The sequence below is a fragment of the Canis lupus genome, chromosome 8 (genome assembly GCF_011100685.1).
Source record: "Canis lupus familiaris isolate Mischka breed German Shepherd chromosome 8, alternate assembly UU_Cfam_GSD_1.0, whole genome shotgun sequence".
In the NCBI taxonomy this organism is placed as follows: domain Eukaryota; kingdom Metazoa; phylum Chordata; class Mammalia; order Carnivora; family Canidae; genus Canis; species Canis lupus.
Genome location: NC_049229.1, coordinates 16342680 through 16358018, shown reverse-complemented (window position 1 = coordinate 16358018; position 15339 = coordinate 16342680). Strand labels below are relative to the sequence as shown.

The 15339-nt window shown below is 35.4% G+C and overlaps 1 protein-coding gene across 1 annotated transcript in view; it reads right to left on the bottom strand.

The window, feature by feature from the left end:
- Window positions 1-13344, bottom strand: part of TTC6 (tetratricopeptide repeat domain 6) — a 105428-nt gene extending 92084 nt beyond the window's left edge. The window contains exons 1-2 of the mRNA XM_038544551.1: window positions 13215-13344; window positions 11612-11806 (exon numbers count right to left, since the gene is read on the bottom strand). The gene's annotated coding sequence lies outside the window, so the exon portion shown is untranslated. The remainder of the gene's footprint in view (window positions 1-11611; window positions 11807-13214) is intronic.
- Window positions 13345-15339: the final 1995 nt, after the last annotated feature.

The following is a 15339-nucleotide window of genomic DNA, read 5'->3' as shown; positions in this document are numbered from 1 at the left end:
AAAATGCAAATTCTTGACCCTCATTATACTTAGTGAATCAGTGTCTCAGAATGGATCCAGTCATCTGTGTTTTAACTAGCCCTGTAGATGATTCTGATGTACACTGAAGTTTGAAAACCACTAATGTAAAACCATTGTTGTATTACTGAAATCTTGCCTAAAACAACCTGATCATTAGAGTATTCTGGGAGTTTGTCAATCTATAGCTTCTCAGATTTCCTCCTCTAGAGATTCTAATTCAGGGGGTTTGGGATAGAACCAAGGAACTGATACACTTACCATAGACTCCAGGCAGTCCTTATCCAGGGGAAAGCTAAAATTCACTGATGTGGTGAGAATAGCTTGCTTTTGGAATGAGGCTAAAACCAGGATTTTAGCCCCACTTTGGCCATTTGCTGTGTTATGTGGGGTACATCACTTTTCCTTCTTACATCTCAGTTTCTTCATCTATCTATAGCAACAGTAATCAGGTCTTTCAGGATCAAATGTTTAGAAATAACATATATGAGTTTGCACACAGTGCATGATCAGTATGTGGTTGATATTACAATTAGTATTGCTATTTACATTGAGGGTATTGAATGAAGGACACATGTCCACCTCTCTCAGAGTAAGTTAAACCTCTTTCCCTGGCTCCTCTGGGCCAGAGATATAAAATGTATTTCTTATTGTAGATTGCTATTAGAGAAGCTTGAGAAGCTTGCTCTAAGCTGTGAGTACTTTTTAGAAATCTCGGCATACATATTCTATGAGTTACATAAAAGTGAACATGAGCTACCTCCTGTGAAGCAAAGAGAAGGGTTCTCCCTCCAGGACCCTTCTGCTCTCCTTGCCGTTACTCTAACCAAAAAAAGTCCTCACCACCACACCTTTACTATCCCTTCCTAATGAATTTATCTTGCTCCCTGGGGAAAAAACCTAGAAGAGGATTCACAGGATGGGGCTCACAGCTGTTTTTATACAATTCAAAGAAAATGCATACAGGGATATTTTATGAGTGCTTATGTGCAAAAGTTTTGCCAAAAATGTACTTACATGCAATAGGATACTCTATTCCACACAATGGTTTTTTTAAGTGCTTATAGTAAGCCACTAAATTGATTTCACAACCCCCCTAAATCTACAATTTAGGAAATAGTAATTTACAAAAAAATGTTGTTTGAAAAGCAAACTCCTAGATCTAGAAAAGACTTAAAGAGTTCATCTTCTTGAAAATTATAAATAATTTTCTTTAGTATAATCTTAAAAATTTGTAGCAGAAGTAATAAACACTTAGAATACTTTTTAAAAATTCAGGGAATATAAGCTTAATAAAATAATAAATCTAAAGAAGAATAAGAGGATAACTATACAGATTTTCTCTTTTTTTACAAAATTATGATTACGGAAGTGGGGGATTTTATTTTTAATCACTGTAACTTCATTGTTACATGCAAACAGTGACATCTGGTGGAATGACATTGCTTTGCTTTAAAAAAATTTCAGCTTTCACATGCTGAGTTATGAAATCAGATAAATGTTCAAATAATTCCTGTTCTTATATTTCCATCTAAAAGAAAAAAACACGAATCTAATATCTCATCAAACACTGATAGTGTATAGTAAAATGACTTCTAACATCCCAATCTGTATTTTTTTAGATATGCTTAAAGCTTACTTAAGTATAAGGGTTATTTGTTAAAAATGGATTTAATTGCGGTTACTATTGATTCTACTTCTAACTCTGACACCAACTGTGATTCAGGGTGAAATTTATCCTCAGTTTCCTCATCCATAAATATGAGAAGGTTAGGCTAGGAGAAGAGTTAAGATCTCTTATGGCTCTAAAACGTACTTCTGTGACACATCCCCAGCTAGACCTCAGACAAGCACAAGTCTTATGTGCTTTGTATATTTTAGGTCATTGCTGGATTATGTACCAAGGAACAAGGCCAAGTAAGGGGTGGGGGTGGGGTCAGGATTAGACCTAACCATTGGAAGACAATGCAGGAAATGGGGCATAGTGGGGGAAAGTCAGTTCCAGATACCCACATTGGAAGAAAACATAGAGCATAAGATAGAATACAATATTCCAAACATAGTATGACAGACCAGGTGATGGTGCACTAGAAGTGGCATCAAAAAATTCTGACATAGGACAATGGCACATTCTAGTGGGGGGCAACCAGTAATGGGGAAAACAAAACCAGGTAGTATTCAGTGAAAGCTTTCAGTAATTAAGTAATTAATATCAGGGAAGTCTACCACAGTTAGCAAGGCCCCAGCTCTGGCCTTGTACTCAGAAATAGGATTTCAATTCTTTTTTTTTTTTTTTTTTTTAATTTTTTCAAACTTTGTATCTTTTTTTTTTTTAATTTTATTTATGATAGTCACAGAGAGAGAGAGAGAGAGAGGCAGAGACATAGGCAGAGGGAGAAGCAGGCTCCATGCACCGGGAGCCCGACGTGGGATTCGATCCCGGGTCTCCAGGATCGCGCCCTGGGCCAAAGGCAGGCGCTAAACCGCTGCGCCACCCAGGGATCCCAGGATTTCAATTCTTAAGAGGGAACAAGCAACATAAGAACCTCCACCCTAATATAAAACAGAAGCCTTACTTCCAATGTTGCATCACAATGGATCAAATATAAAACATCAAGGTTAGGGGTGCCTGGGTGGCTCAATTATGTGTCTGCCTTTGACTAACGTCATGATCCTGGAGTGCTGGAATGCTCAGCAGGGAGCCTGCTTCTCCCTCTCCCGCTGCTTGCCACTCCCCCTGCTTGTGCTCTCTATCTGTCAAAAAAATAAATAAAATCTTTAAAAATATATTAAAAAATTAAAATATATATATATTAAAAAATAAAACACCAAGGTTAAATAAAATATCCATATCTCAAACTATTCAACTAGAGCTTCTCAGATTCTTTCTAGCTAATATCAAGATTGGTTCCAACAAGATAAGAATAGTATTCAGAATGAAGCCTGAAAAGAAAAAAATGAGAGGATCTGCACAAGTTCACAAAATAGTGGGATAGAATGGTAACTATATTTAGAACCAAAGAGATGTAGGTCTGAATCTTAGCTTTTATCATCCCTATATACAAGAACTAATCACTTAATCTCTAAACTACATTTTCTTCATATGAGAAATGGAATGGTTTTATCTGTTTATATAAAGTTGTTGTTAATACTAAATTATATTGGGACACTTGGGTGCTCAATTGGGTAAGCATCTGACCCTTGATTTTGGCTCAGGTCATGATCTCAGGGTCCTGGGATCAAGCCCCATGTTGGGCTCCATGCTCAGTGGGGAGTCTGCTTGAGGATTCTCTCTCTATATCCTCCAACCCTTCTCTCCACTCATGTCCTCCCCTTCTTCTTTCTTCTTCTTCTCTCTCTTAAATAAAGAAATCTTTTTTAAAAGTGCTAAATTATATAATAAATGCACCTCAATGCATTTTCTTTTTTCATATTCAAATATCACCACAATACTTAGAAGATTCAAATAAAATCTTTGAAATGTAAGCACACTATATATAGTTAATTTGTAAACTATATGTAGTAGAGATAGTAAGCCAAAATAATTATTCATGTGTATTTCAGTTTCAAAATAAAAATCCTCAAAGGAATATAAACTGCAAAAGCAACATCTTTAATATCATTTTTATAAGATATATGTATATATAATATATGTACATGCACAGAAAAAAAAGGCCTAGAAGTATCTTTGCCTTATAGACAACCAATGGAAAAGGCTGGCCTCAGGTATAATAGTTAAGAATCACAGAGAAAATATGTAGAGGCAAAATTATCAGAACCTGGTCTGTCCTACTCCCAACAACTTTCAGGATTCTGAATGACTAAATCAATAATATTAAACTGTATCTTCTGGTGCTCCTACTTAAGATCTAAACACAGTATTCTAATGTCTCCAAGATGAGCAGTCAGAAAATGCCAGGTAAGTCTATCTGGTAATAACTTTAGGCAACCAGAAATGACCTATCTTCATTCAAAGTGTGCAGTGTATACTGTAAAGTATACATAAAAATCAAATATGAGTTCTGTGAAGAGAGTCTGCAAAGTATAAGAAAGAAATATATCATTTAAAAGTTATATGAAGAACATACTTTAGAAAATAATTTATTAAACAACTCAAAAAGTATTTTATTTTTTTTAAAGATTTATTTGTTTGAGAGAGAGTTTGTGTGAATGGGGGAGGGGCAGAGTGAGGGGGAGTGAAACAGATACCCCACTGAGCAAGGAGTTTGTCTCAGGGCTGGATCCATCACAAGGAGACCACGACCTCACCTGAAATCAAGCATGCATTGCTCAACCAACTGAGCTATCCAGGCACCCCTCAAAAAGTGTGTTTGAGGGGATCCTTGGGTGGCTCAGCGGTTTAGCCCCTGCCCTAGGCCTAGGGCATGATCCTGGGGTCCTGGGATCGAGTTCCGCATCATGTTCCTGCATGGAGCCTGCTTCTCCCTCTGCCTGTGTCTCTGCCTCTCTCTGTGTGTCTCTCATGAATAAATAAATAAAATTTTTTTTAAAAAAAAGTGTGTTAGAAAAAGTGTGCTTGCTTGACAAAAATTTATCAAATAAATTTTTTCAATTCTTTCATGAAACATGCAACAAAAGTTCAGATAAGACAAAAGACTTAGATTTTTCTTAAGACAGTAACAGAATTAAGAAAAAAAGAAAATGCTATAGCAGTATTAAAATGGTAGTTAGAAGAATTTTTTAAATTTATAGTGCAGAAAATGAAACAATTGATATGGAACAAAGGTTTGGGAAATGAATGTAAGCAAAGTGATGATAAATGTAGAGGATAGATAATAAAGATCCAACATATGGCTAATTGATAAACCTGAAGAAAGTCACCAAATAAATAGAATGGAAATACTATTTAAAATAAGATAGAAAAAGTCCTAAACTGAAGAGCTGTATTTGCATATTAAAAGGGCTTTCTTTGTAGCAGGAAAAAAAAATTTTTTTAGGGAAAATTAATTAAAAAGCAATCCACACCCAAATATGTGCTAGTGAGATTATTTAAGCCAAAATTTAAAGTCCAAGAAGCATCTGGGAGGAGTGGAGAAGAAACAGATTACTTGCAAATAAACTAAAAGCAGGCTGGCTTCAGATTTCTATCTCATAACATTAGATATCAGATAATAATACAAATTAAAAAACACATGGATAAATATTGGCAAATATGACAGATTATAGGAAATAGCCAAGAACTAAAACAAGAAAAAGGGAGAGAATATAAAGCAAGATGACAAGAGTAATATCAAGTATATCTGACATGACAATAAATGAATAAGGGGTGATCCAACCTATCTTAAGAAAAATTGATTGGCTAAAAAAAAACATTACAGTCTATGCAATCTACAAGTGACACAATTAAGAACAGTTAAAAATAAAAGGGCAAATATATACCATATAAAGCAAGCAAAAAATAGGACAAAGTAGGGTTTCACTTTTTATGGAATTAGTGTACAATTTATAATGAAAACAAAAAGACCACAGTCAACAGTTTCTTTAATTTCCTTCCACACACACACACACACACACACACACAAATTGTATATAATCATATTTCTGTTTATATATTTAGTTCTACCTCCTTTCAGCACATAGAGCACTATCTCATTCTTAATCATGATTGTAATATATCTCATCATTGGATGTACCGTAAAAAAAATCTTCCATTGATAAACACCCAAGCTGTTTCCAGTTTTTAATTATTATAAGGACAATGAACATCCTTCTGCATGAATCTTAGTAAATGATAGTCATCAACATATAAATAATATTTAAAACTTTGGTAAGTAGGGGAGAAAAGAGGTCCTGTATAAGTTTGGGCAGTCCAATGTTTTGAAGTCAAGAGATAAGGAGACACCAACAGTAGACTTAAGAAGGCAGAAAGGTAGAAGAAGGTAGACTGAGAGGCAGAAAGAGAACCAAAAAAGAGTATAATCCAAAAGGTCAAGAGATTAAAGTATTTTAGGGAACTGTGCAACTGTGCAAAATGCTACTAAAAAATCAAGTTGAGAACTGTATATCTTATAGCAAATCTTATAAGGTCATTCTTCCTCAAAAAACTCTATCAATGACTTCCCAGTACACTGAGAATAAGAATCTCTCCAAGACCCCATATACATGCCCTCACACACACATACAGAGTATCTGTAAAATCCTACATGATCTTATTCATGCCTTTACTCACCCTCCATTACAACACTGCTCCTCCTGTTCTCCAATGCTAGACTTCTGATTCTTAGATGAGTTCTAACTGTTCACAACAGGGACTCTCAAACGTCAGTGTACATTCAAGATATCTGCATTTCTAACAAGTTCCCAAGTGATGTTGATTCACTCTCCAGGTTGCAATGTATCATTTCCTCAAACCTTCCAAGATAATCAGGAAATCTTCCAAATTTCCACAGCACCCTGCACATCTGCATATTAATTGTTACATTCTGGATAAGTAATCTACCACCTATTTTTCTGCTAATCTCCACAATTCCCTGAGGGCAGAGATTATGTTTCTCTTGCTAGCAGATGCTTCCCTAGTGGGTAACTATGCCTGCCACACAGTAGGTACACAAAGATATTTGCTGATTGATTTAAGTGATTATTCAGATCTCTCTTGCTTGACATGAAAAGATAATTATAATACAATTTAAGAAATCACGTTACGAAACATTAGGTACATAGCATTATCCCCATTTTCTTCTATGACATTTATTTGTATAGATTAAAGTCTGGAATCACCTATTTAAGAATGTAAACAGTATTGTCTCTGGATGGCAAGATTTTGAATTTGGCAAATTGTTTTGCATTTTTTTGCAAATTTGCTAAAGTGTTGTATTTTTATTATTTTGTAACAAAATAAATGAAATTAAACATTAAATTCTGACATTTAATCTTTGGTTTTCCAATTGTTGCACTTGCTGCTGAACTAACAGTCTGTCCACATCTTTTCAAAATGTGACTAAGAATTTCTCTTGTAATTTGAAGCCAGGTGGAGGGTTAGGTCTGGGATCTATAGCCTAAGTACTACTTACCACCAGGAAGCTGGCTATAAGTTGAACCTGACGTGAAAAGGTCAGCCAATGTTTGTAAGACAGCATTTTTTGCCAACTCTTTCTTTATTGATGGTGGATCAACAAAATACACAAGCAATTTTACATAGACAAGTCAGTGAAATAGAACATAAGTCCATAAATAGACTCAGTAACACATTGGAATTTAAGGTATGAGAAGTTGGCATTTCAAATTAGTGAGGAAATAGGATTATTTATGGAATAAATGATAGGCAACTGCTTTGTCATTTGGGAAAAAATAACGCTCATTATTCTTACCAAATTAATAACAGATGGATCAAGGAAAGCTATAAAATTACTAGAAAAAATATGAGAAAATACATTTATGTTTAAGAATAGAAAAGCCCTTTCTAAAAATGATAACAAGAATAGAACACATGTGAAGTGATTGCTTGTTTTTATTACATAAAATTAAAACTTCTGGATAGCATAAAACACCACAAACAAAATTAGAAAGCAAAAAACAAATTAAAAGAAAATATCTATTACCTATAACAAATAATTAAAATCTTTAAATAAAAAAACACTTATAAATCAATAAGGAAGAAATAACTCAATAGAATAGGAATTGATAATTCTCAAAAGGAGAAAAATAGCAAAAAGACATCTAAAAGTGTGCTCACTCTTACTAAAAATGAATAAAAATATAATAATAAAAAGATGTTTCCTCATCAGATTAGAAAAAATCAAGAAGATAGACAATTAATTGTTTGATAAGGGTGAAAGGAAATGAACAGTATCATAAATCACTGATAGCAGTAGAAGTCCATATAATTTTTCTGGAGAAAAGTTGCATCAAAAAGTTTAAATAAGTCCACACTTGGAATCTTCTTACACAGTAGCTTGGTTAAGTTAGTAAATAATATGAAAATATCTAAATGTTCACATATAACCTTGGGTGAAAAATCAGTCTATAGAATTCTATACATGGTTTAAACAAATTCACATACAAAGGATGTTAGAGGGCTATTCACCAAACTGTTAACTAATCTAAGTGTTTAAACACTTTTCATGTTTCACCTTATTTTAAAACTCCAAATCTAAAATTCCATGCTAAGAATTCTAACTAAACAACTATAAACTTCTCTTTAGAGCACAGCAACTTTAGGGATGCCTGGGTGGCTCAGTGGTTGAGTCTGCCTTTGGCTCAGGACATGATCCCGGAGTGTCAGGATCGAGTCCCATATTGGGCATCCTGCATGGAGCTTGCTTCTCCCTCTGTCTATGTCTCTTCCTCTCTCTGTCTCTGTGACTTTTGTGAATAAATAAAGTATTTTTTAAAAAATAGCATACAGAAACCTTAAGGGAAAATTATAAGCAATATGAAATATTTTTTATAGTTCTCATCAAAATTGCTATTTAGCAAGATAAATGTAAGTTTGAACAATATATTGTTATTTTAAATAAACTTAACTATGTACCTATGCTACTCCATTAAAATATCCTTGACTCTTAATCCTAGGAAATAAGCTGAGGGTTATTGGAGGAGGAATGGGGGGACAGGTAACTGGGTGATGGACATTAAGAAAGGCACGTGATATAATGAGCACTGGGTGTTACATAGAACTGATGAATCACTGACCTCTACCTCTGAAACCAATAACATATTATATGTCAATAAATTGAATCTAAATTTAAAAATTTTTAAATACCCTTAGTGTTCACCACAAATAACAATTACTATATGCAGAATTAGGAAAGCATTAAAATGATATAACCACAAAAGTTGTTATGCTTTGTTGTTAACTATTCATCACACAGAAAAACCAAAAAATCACCAGATGAAAGGGGATTCATTTTGTGTTTACAGTTACCTTTCTTGAGAACACTTATTAGTGCAGAAAAAATTATACATTTCTCCGAACTTGTAGGCTCAGCAGACAGATATATTTTGAAAAGGTTAAGCTATGTTTAGCAAGGTAATCCTCAAGAGATGGATGCCAGAGAATTAAATATTCAGTACTTAAATTAACTTCTTATTTGGTACTTAGGAACAAATTGCCAAGAATTATCATCATCAAATAGAACATTTATTGACTCTCTTGGAAAAAGAATGATCTACTTGAAGAAAAAAAAATTTAGAATTGGAAAGGAACCAGTATTTTTAACACTTTGCATGACTAATAGAAGCTGTAACTCCTCAAAATATTGCTTAGCTTACAATGCCAATAGAAATTATTCAAAATAGTAGTTCCATGACTACTAGATTATATTTATGTCTTTTTTTCCAACTCGCAGCTTTAGACTTAAAAGATATTCCAACAGTCATATAGAACTGTTACTTTCTACCAGAGAAGCAGGAAGTTTTGAAATTTCCAAAATTCTTCACATGTAATTTGTTTCAAAAATTTCAAAACACTTACTGATAAATCATAACTAAAAGACTTCGATGTAGAAGATTAAATTAAATCCTTGAAAAATATTTTTGCCTCAACAGAAAATAAACATGAGAATAACCTTCTTTTAGGAATTCAAATTGAATTTCATTGTAATTACTGAACACAGGGAAACCAGATGATTTTAAACCATGAAAGAATGCAATAAAATATTACAATTCTTACTAAAACTCAAGTTTGAAGAAATGAGCTCAGAATAAACCATGAAAATAGTGGGTAAGTTACTAATAATTTTGTGATAGCTCATGTAATTAAAAGTGGTCTTTTAAAATATGCTCATATTTTGGGATCCCTGGGTGGCGCAGCGGTTTAGCGCCTGCCTTTGGCCCAGGGCGCGATCCTGGAGACCCGGAATCGAATCCCACGTCGGGCTCCCGGTGCATGGAGCCTGCTTCTCCCTCTGCCTGTGTCTCTGCCTCTCTCTCTCTCAATGTGTGTGTGACTATCATAAATAAATAAAAATTTAAAAAAAAAGAGAAACTTTAAAATATGCTCATATTTTAATGAAGTATTTAAAATATAATACTTAAAATGTTTCTATTTAAATTTAACTTAGTATTTAATGTTCTCAATATTCTCAGATGTGTAGTAGATGATGTTTCAGGATTATTCCTATCAGCTCTCCTGAAAAGCAAGAGACTTACAAATATGCATTGTCTTTTTTTTAAGATTTTATTTATTTATTAATGAGAGACACAGAAAGAGAGAGAGAGAGAGCGGGTGGGGGGCAGAGACACAGGCAGAGGGAGAAGCAGACTCCATGCATGAAGCCTGATGTGGGACTCAATCCTGGGACTCCAGGATCACTCCCTGAGCCGAAGGCAGACTCTTAACTGCTGAGCCACTCAGGCGTCCCATGAATATGCATTCTCAATGGGCAGGTGATACTGTCCCCAATGGGGTGAAAGTTGTTGCCTGGGTAGGGAGAGGATGAAAGCTTACTCTTTTTATGTATATGGCATACATACACATACACACAGACATGCATATAAATGTATATATGTATTTGTGTGTGTATGTGTGTAATAGATACAGTCCCATAAAGAGATGCAACATTTATCTAGGATATTAAAATTTAATGGAGAAGGGCAATTAGGAGGAAAAGTCTAAAAGCCCTCCTTAAAGGAGTGATAATGAAAAAAAAGTTTGAAAAACTTTTTCAAAACATAGCTTTGAAAAAAACTATGTTAGACACATCTGTATTCTTATCACTATCCAAAGACGAGAGCTTGGGCAAGCAACCTGATATTACAGAGCCTAACCTTTTTCAAGAATAAAATGGAAATTATGACTTCTTACAGTTGAAGACTTACAAAGAAAAAATGCAAAACATACCACATAGTGTTAGGAATGTAGTTTCTGCTAAATAAATGTGAGCTCCCTTCCCTTTTCTCCTCTCTTTTGAGGATGTTATAAATTACATGCTCACAAAAGAATATTCAGATGACAAGAGGAAAGTGAGACATGAAGAGAAATGGAAGAAACTCCACAGGCAATGAGTTTTATACATGATCACTGGACTTAAGAATGTCCAATGGTAGTGTGAAATCTAAAAGGATGACTTTGTTTTGTTTTTTAAGTTTTTTTTTTAATTAATTTATTCAGAGAGAGAGAGAGACTGAGAGGCAGAGGGAGAAGCGGGCTCCATGCAGGGAGTCTGACGCGGCACTCGATCCTGGGTCTCCAGGATCAGACCCCGGGCTGCAAGCGGCACTAAACCGCTGCACCGCCGGGGATGCCCTAAAAGAATGACTCCGAATCTCAAATCTGTGATTTTCTTGATTGTATAAGCCTAGCAAAGTGGTTTGATTTTTATGAGTCACAATTTTCACATCTGTACTCCAGAGTTGTTATGAAGAACAAATGAGCTAAGGTATGTGACACTTTTTGGTAACTAGACACCACTAAACTAAGGTTACCTTATAATAGGCCACTATCTATGTTATTAATAGCTGGAAATGAAGACACTGTCCAAGACTGTACATACTGGGAAGTAATGGAAAAGGACAAAAACTCCTCTCTCATGTCTAAATACAGAATTGAATCTTCAAAATCTAAACCTCAATGGCAGAATTTCTTTGATAGTTTAAATCCAATTTAAAAGAAAATTACCAGTGGAACTCTTACCTGTTTCTTCGCTCTTCATCTGTAAAGTGACCATCTAAGAAAGAGGTTCCCAATATCGCAAGCAAAGTATTGTGACCTTTCTTGTCAGCTGTATGGTACACTCGAGAAGCCAAGTGCAAGTTAACAGGCAGCTTCTGGGCTGGGATAGTGGTACACAGATCATGAAGGGTAGGAGTGGGGTAGTCTTGCAAAATTCTGCAGCAGAAAAAAAGAAAGTGGACTTCTTTGATCATTTTGTGGTCTTTTGATATAAAATACATTGACATTGACAGTTTAGTTTAGGCTCTAAAATGGGTGTCTAAATGTATGGGATTTAAAAATATAATAATGGTTTAATGGTTTATAACAAATTTAATATCACCATTGACCAGATCCAACTTTCTGCTGACAATCTCAACCTATATGACTTACAGATACCCCAAAAACAATAGGTCTATAAACAAACTCAGTGTCATCTCACCCTAAATCTCTTCCCTCCTGATTTCTGTAACTCAGTTGGTGATGCTATATCTAGCCATCATGCATTATGTCTTTGCTACTCCGAACAAATGCTAATGTCCCAGAAGAAGTAGAACAACACAGTACATGATCTATTAACCAGCATCAATAGAACCCAGGTCTCTAAGTTTATGCAGCACGTTCCTTCCCACTGTGCTAGAAACTGCCTCTCTCTTGCCTTTTCAAAGTAGAGAAGAAGGCATGAAGATCTTTTTTTTTTTTTAGATTTTATTTATTTATTAAATGACACAGACCAAGAGAGGCAGAGACATAGGCAGAGGGAGAAGAAGAGGGAGAAGCAGGCTCCACGCAGAGAGCCCGAGGCAGGACTCGATCCCAGGACTCGATCCCGGGACTCCAGGATCACGCCCTGAGCCGAAGGCAGGTGCTGAACCGCTAAGCCACCCAAGGATCCCCCATGAAGATCTTTTTAATTCCCATTGTCACTTGCCATCCAATCAACAAATACATACTGAGCACCTACCATGTACTACTACTAATACTCTGTGCTCGATGATTTACACACATTCTCTATAATTCCCACAATGAACTTACTATATGGGAGGTATTATTATTTTAGAGCAGGTTTATTTTGGATAGGTCATAAAATTAGTAACTACTAAGATCTAAATACAATGCTGCAGACAAAAGTGGTGTATACACCACTTTTTTTCCCCTATTACTGCCTGTTAATGACCCCTGAGGTGGAAGGAGCCCCTTTCCAGTACTACTCCATCCCCACCTTCCTACTAAAATTATATTCTAAGCTTTAACCAAATGATGACCTTTTCATCAAATCAAATCAAATGAACTTTAGATCATGTTCTCTAGGACCTCCAAAACATAGTAGACAATGTTGATGATCCTTCCTGAAATTGCTCTTTGTGAGTTTTCTTAAACCTGCTATCCCAGCTCTCCATCTACCTCTCAAATTCATCATAATTTGATTTAATCACACCATTTTCTTTCTCCATCTTCCAAACTGGGTATGACTTCCTAGGCTGAACTCCTCTTTGTACATCAGAAAAGCAAGCTTAGATGTTTCAATTGTTTTTGCTCCTGTGCTAAGACCTCCCAGATTTCATCTCCAGGGTGACTATCTCACCTTACTCCCTGGCCTTTAAGATACAAAACACTGAGCCATCTTTGACTTCTCTTGTCTTCACTTGCACATCCTATGCAAAATTGAGCTTCTCTGCCGCCCAGGGCTGCTGCTTCTCCCTCCTCACTTTCAATATACTCCGGTCAAGGTCTTCATCACTTAGGCCTGTGTCAGCAGGGCTCTGCCAGTCAAATTGAGCACCACTCCCTCTGTTTCTTCCTCTCTTCAATTCCTCCTGCAAAATTCGATCGCACTGGTCTTTAGATACTCCTTTGCCCAGTGTAACGGTTCTCTGGTGTGTGCCGCATTCATCTAATTTCCTCTCTCTAAGTTTCAAGGCTCTCCACATCTGGCTTTCCTTCTAACGCAGGGGTTCGAGTCATACCGCCTCTGTTCAAATCCTATTTAAAATTACCACTAGGTCATAAGCAAGCCAATTAATTTATTTATACCTTGGCAAATTGGAAATAGCAACACTAGCACATCCTGAATAAAATTACTTTAATAAAGAAAGGAGTTGAGAACAAACTCCTTTGCTTGCCAGAGGGGTGGGGGTTGTCAGAGGGGGGCGGGGTGGAGGAGTGGGCAAAGTGGGTGAAAGGGAATGAGATACATCTGCTTCCAATTATGGAATGAATAAGTCATGAGAATAAAAGACACAGGATAGGGAATATAGTCAGTAGTACTGTAATAGTACTGTGTGGTGACAGATGGGAGCTACACTTGTGGTGAGCCTAGTATAACATACAAAATTGTTGAATCATTAGGTCATATACCTGAAACTAATGTAGCATTGTATGTCAACTATACTTCAATACAAAAAAAAAAAAGGAAAGATTGAATGCATTTAAAATAGTGTCTCTCACATGGCAGATATTAGCTATTATTATCTGTCTCCAGGACAATTCAGGAGGGCAGCAATACTTGTTAGTTCTTTCAATTATGGATCAAATGCTGTCTATCCTTTTGTCCACATTTAAACATCCTTCAAACAATACCTCCAAGACAAACTTCTCTGCAAAATTGACTGCTTTTTTTTCTTTTTTACAAATATCTCTTTTCATACATTGCCTTCTTCTTATGCCACCCCTTCTGACCCTTTATCTAATGGGTTAATGCCAATCTGCCTATAAACTGCTCCTTATATTCTGGATAGTAGCATAATATAAAGAATATAGACTTTAGAGTTGGATCAGAGTCTCAGTTCTAACATTTTCAAGCTCTATCACTGGCTTCTCTGAAGGTCTTCTGTAAGATGAAAATAAAAATCCCTAACTATTAAAACAAATCTCTAACTATTGCCTTTGTAAAATTGAGAATAATAGAGTCCCTAGCCTATGGAAGTCTCAAGAAATGCTTGTTTAATTTTTATTGCTATTATTACTAATGTGTACTAGACAGCACCTAACCCATTACTAGGCACAATATGGATATTATTGAATCACAAATAGAGAGCAGTTTATATCGTTTCCAAAACAAGAACAGGACATAAAATCTGTACATGTTTAAGTAGGGTAAGGGGTGAGGGAAGGTAAAACTAGAGTATTTGGAAATGCCTGAGACAAAGAAACCTAAATGGAGGAGTGAAAATAAGTGTCCAGAAAGCCAGGGATACTAGGAAAGGAGTGGAGAAGAAAGGGGAGTGGGGAGAAAAAGGTGAGCTCTGATGTCAAGCTCATCTATATCATCATTCTGTCTAGAACAGGTCTTGGCTAATGGTATGTACTTGAGATTACATTACGATTTTTTTTCCTTGAAAAAGCATCACAACCAATCTGAATTCCTATACTTCCATCATACTGTAATAACAGATTTGAAAGCAAATCTCCCTAGGTTATTGAGCTAAATAACATTACATTTCCAAAAAAACAATTTAATCTGGAGTCTAGTCACTGGTGAGTAAAATTAGGTTAAAAAAAAAAAAACCATTTAAAGGGAAAGGAGCAGTGAATCAAAGATTTTCAGAAATATTTTTCCAAAATTCTCTTTCATTATACAAATTTCCTAACTATCAGGTTTTCATTCCTCTACATCTTATTCTTAATTCTCTCTAATGGAAATTTCTCATTTCAATTTCAATGAATTAACACAGTATTATATCTATCAAAAAGATCTACAAATATTTTTG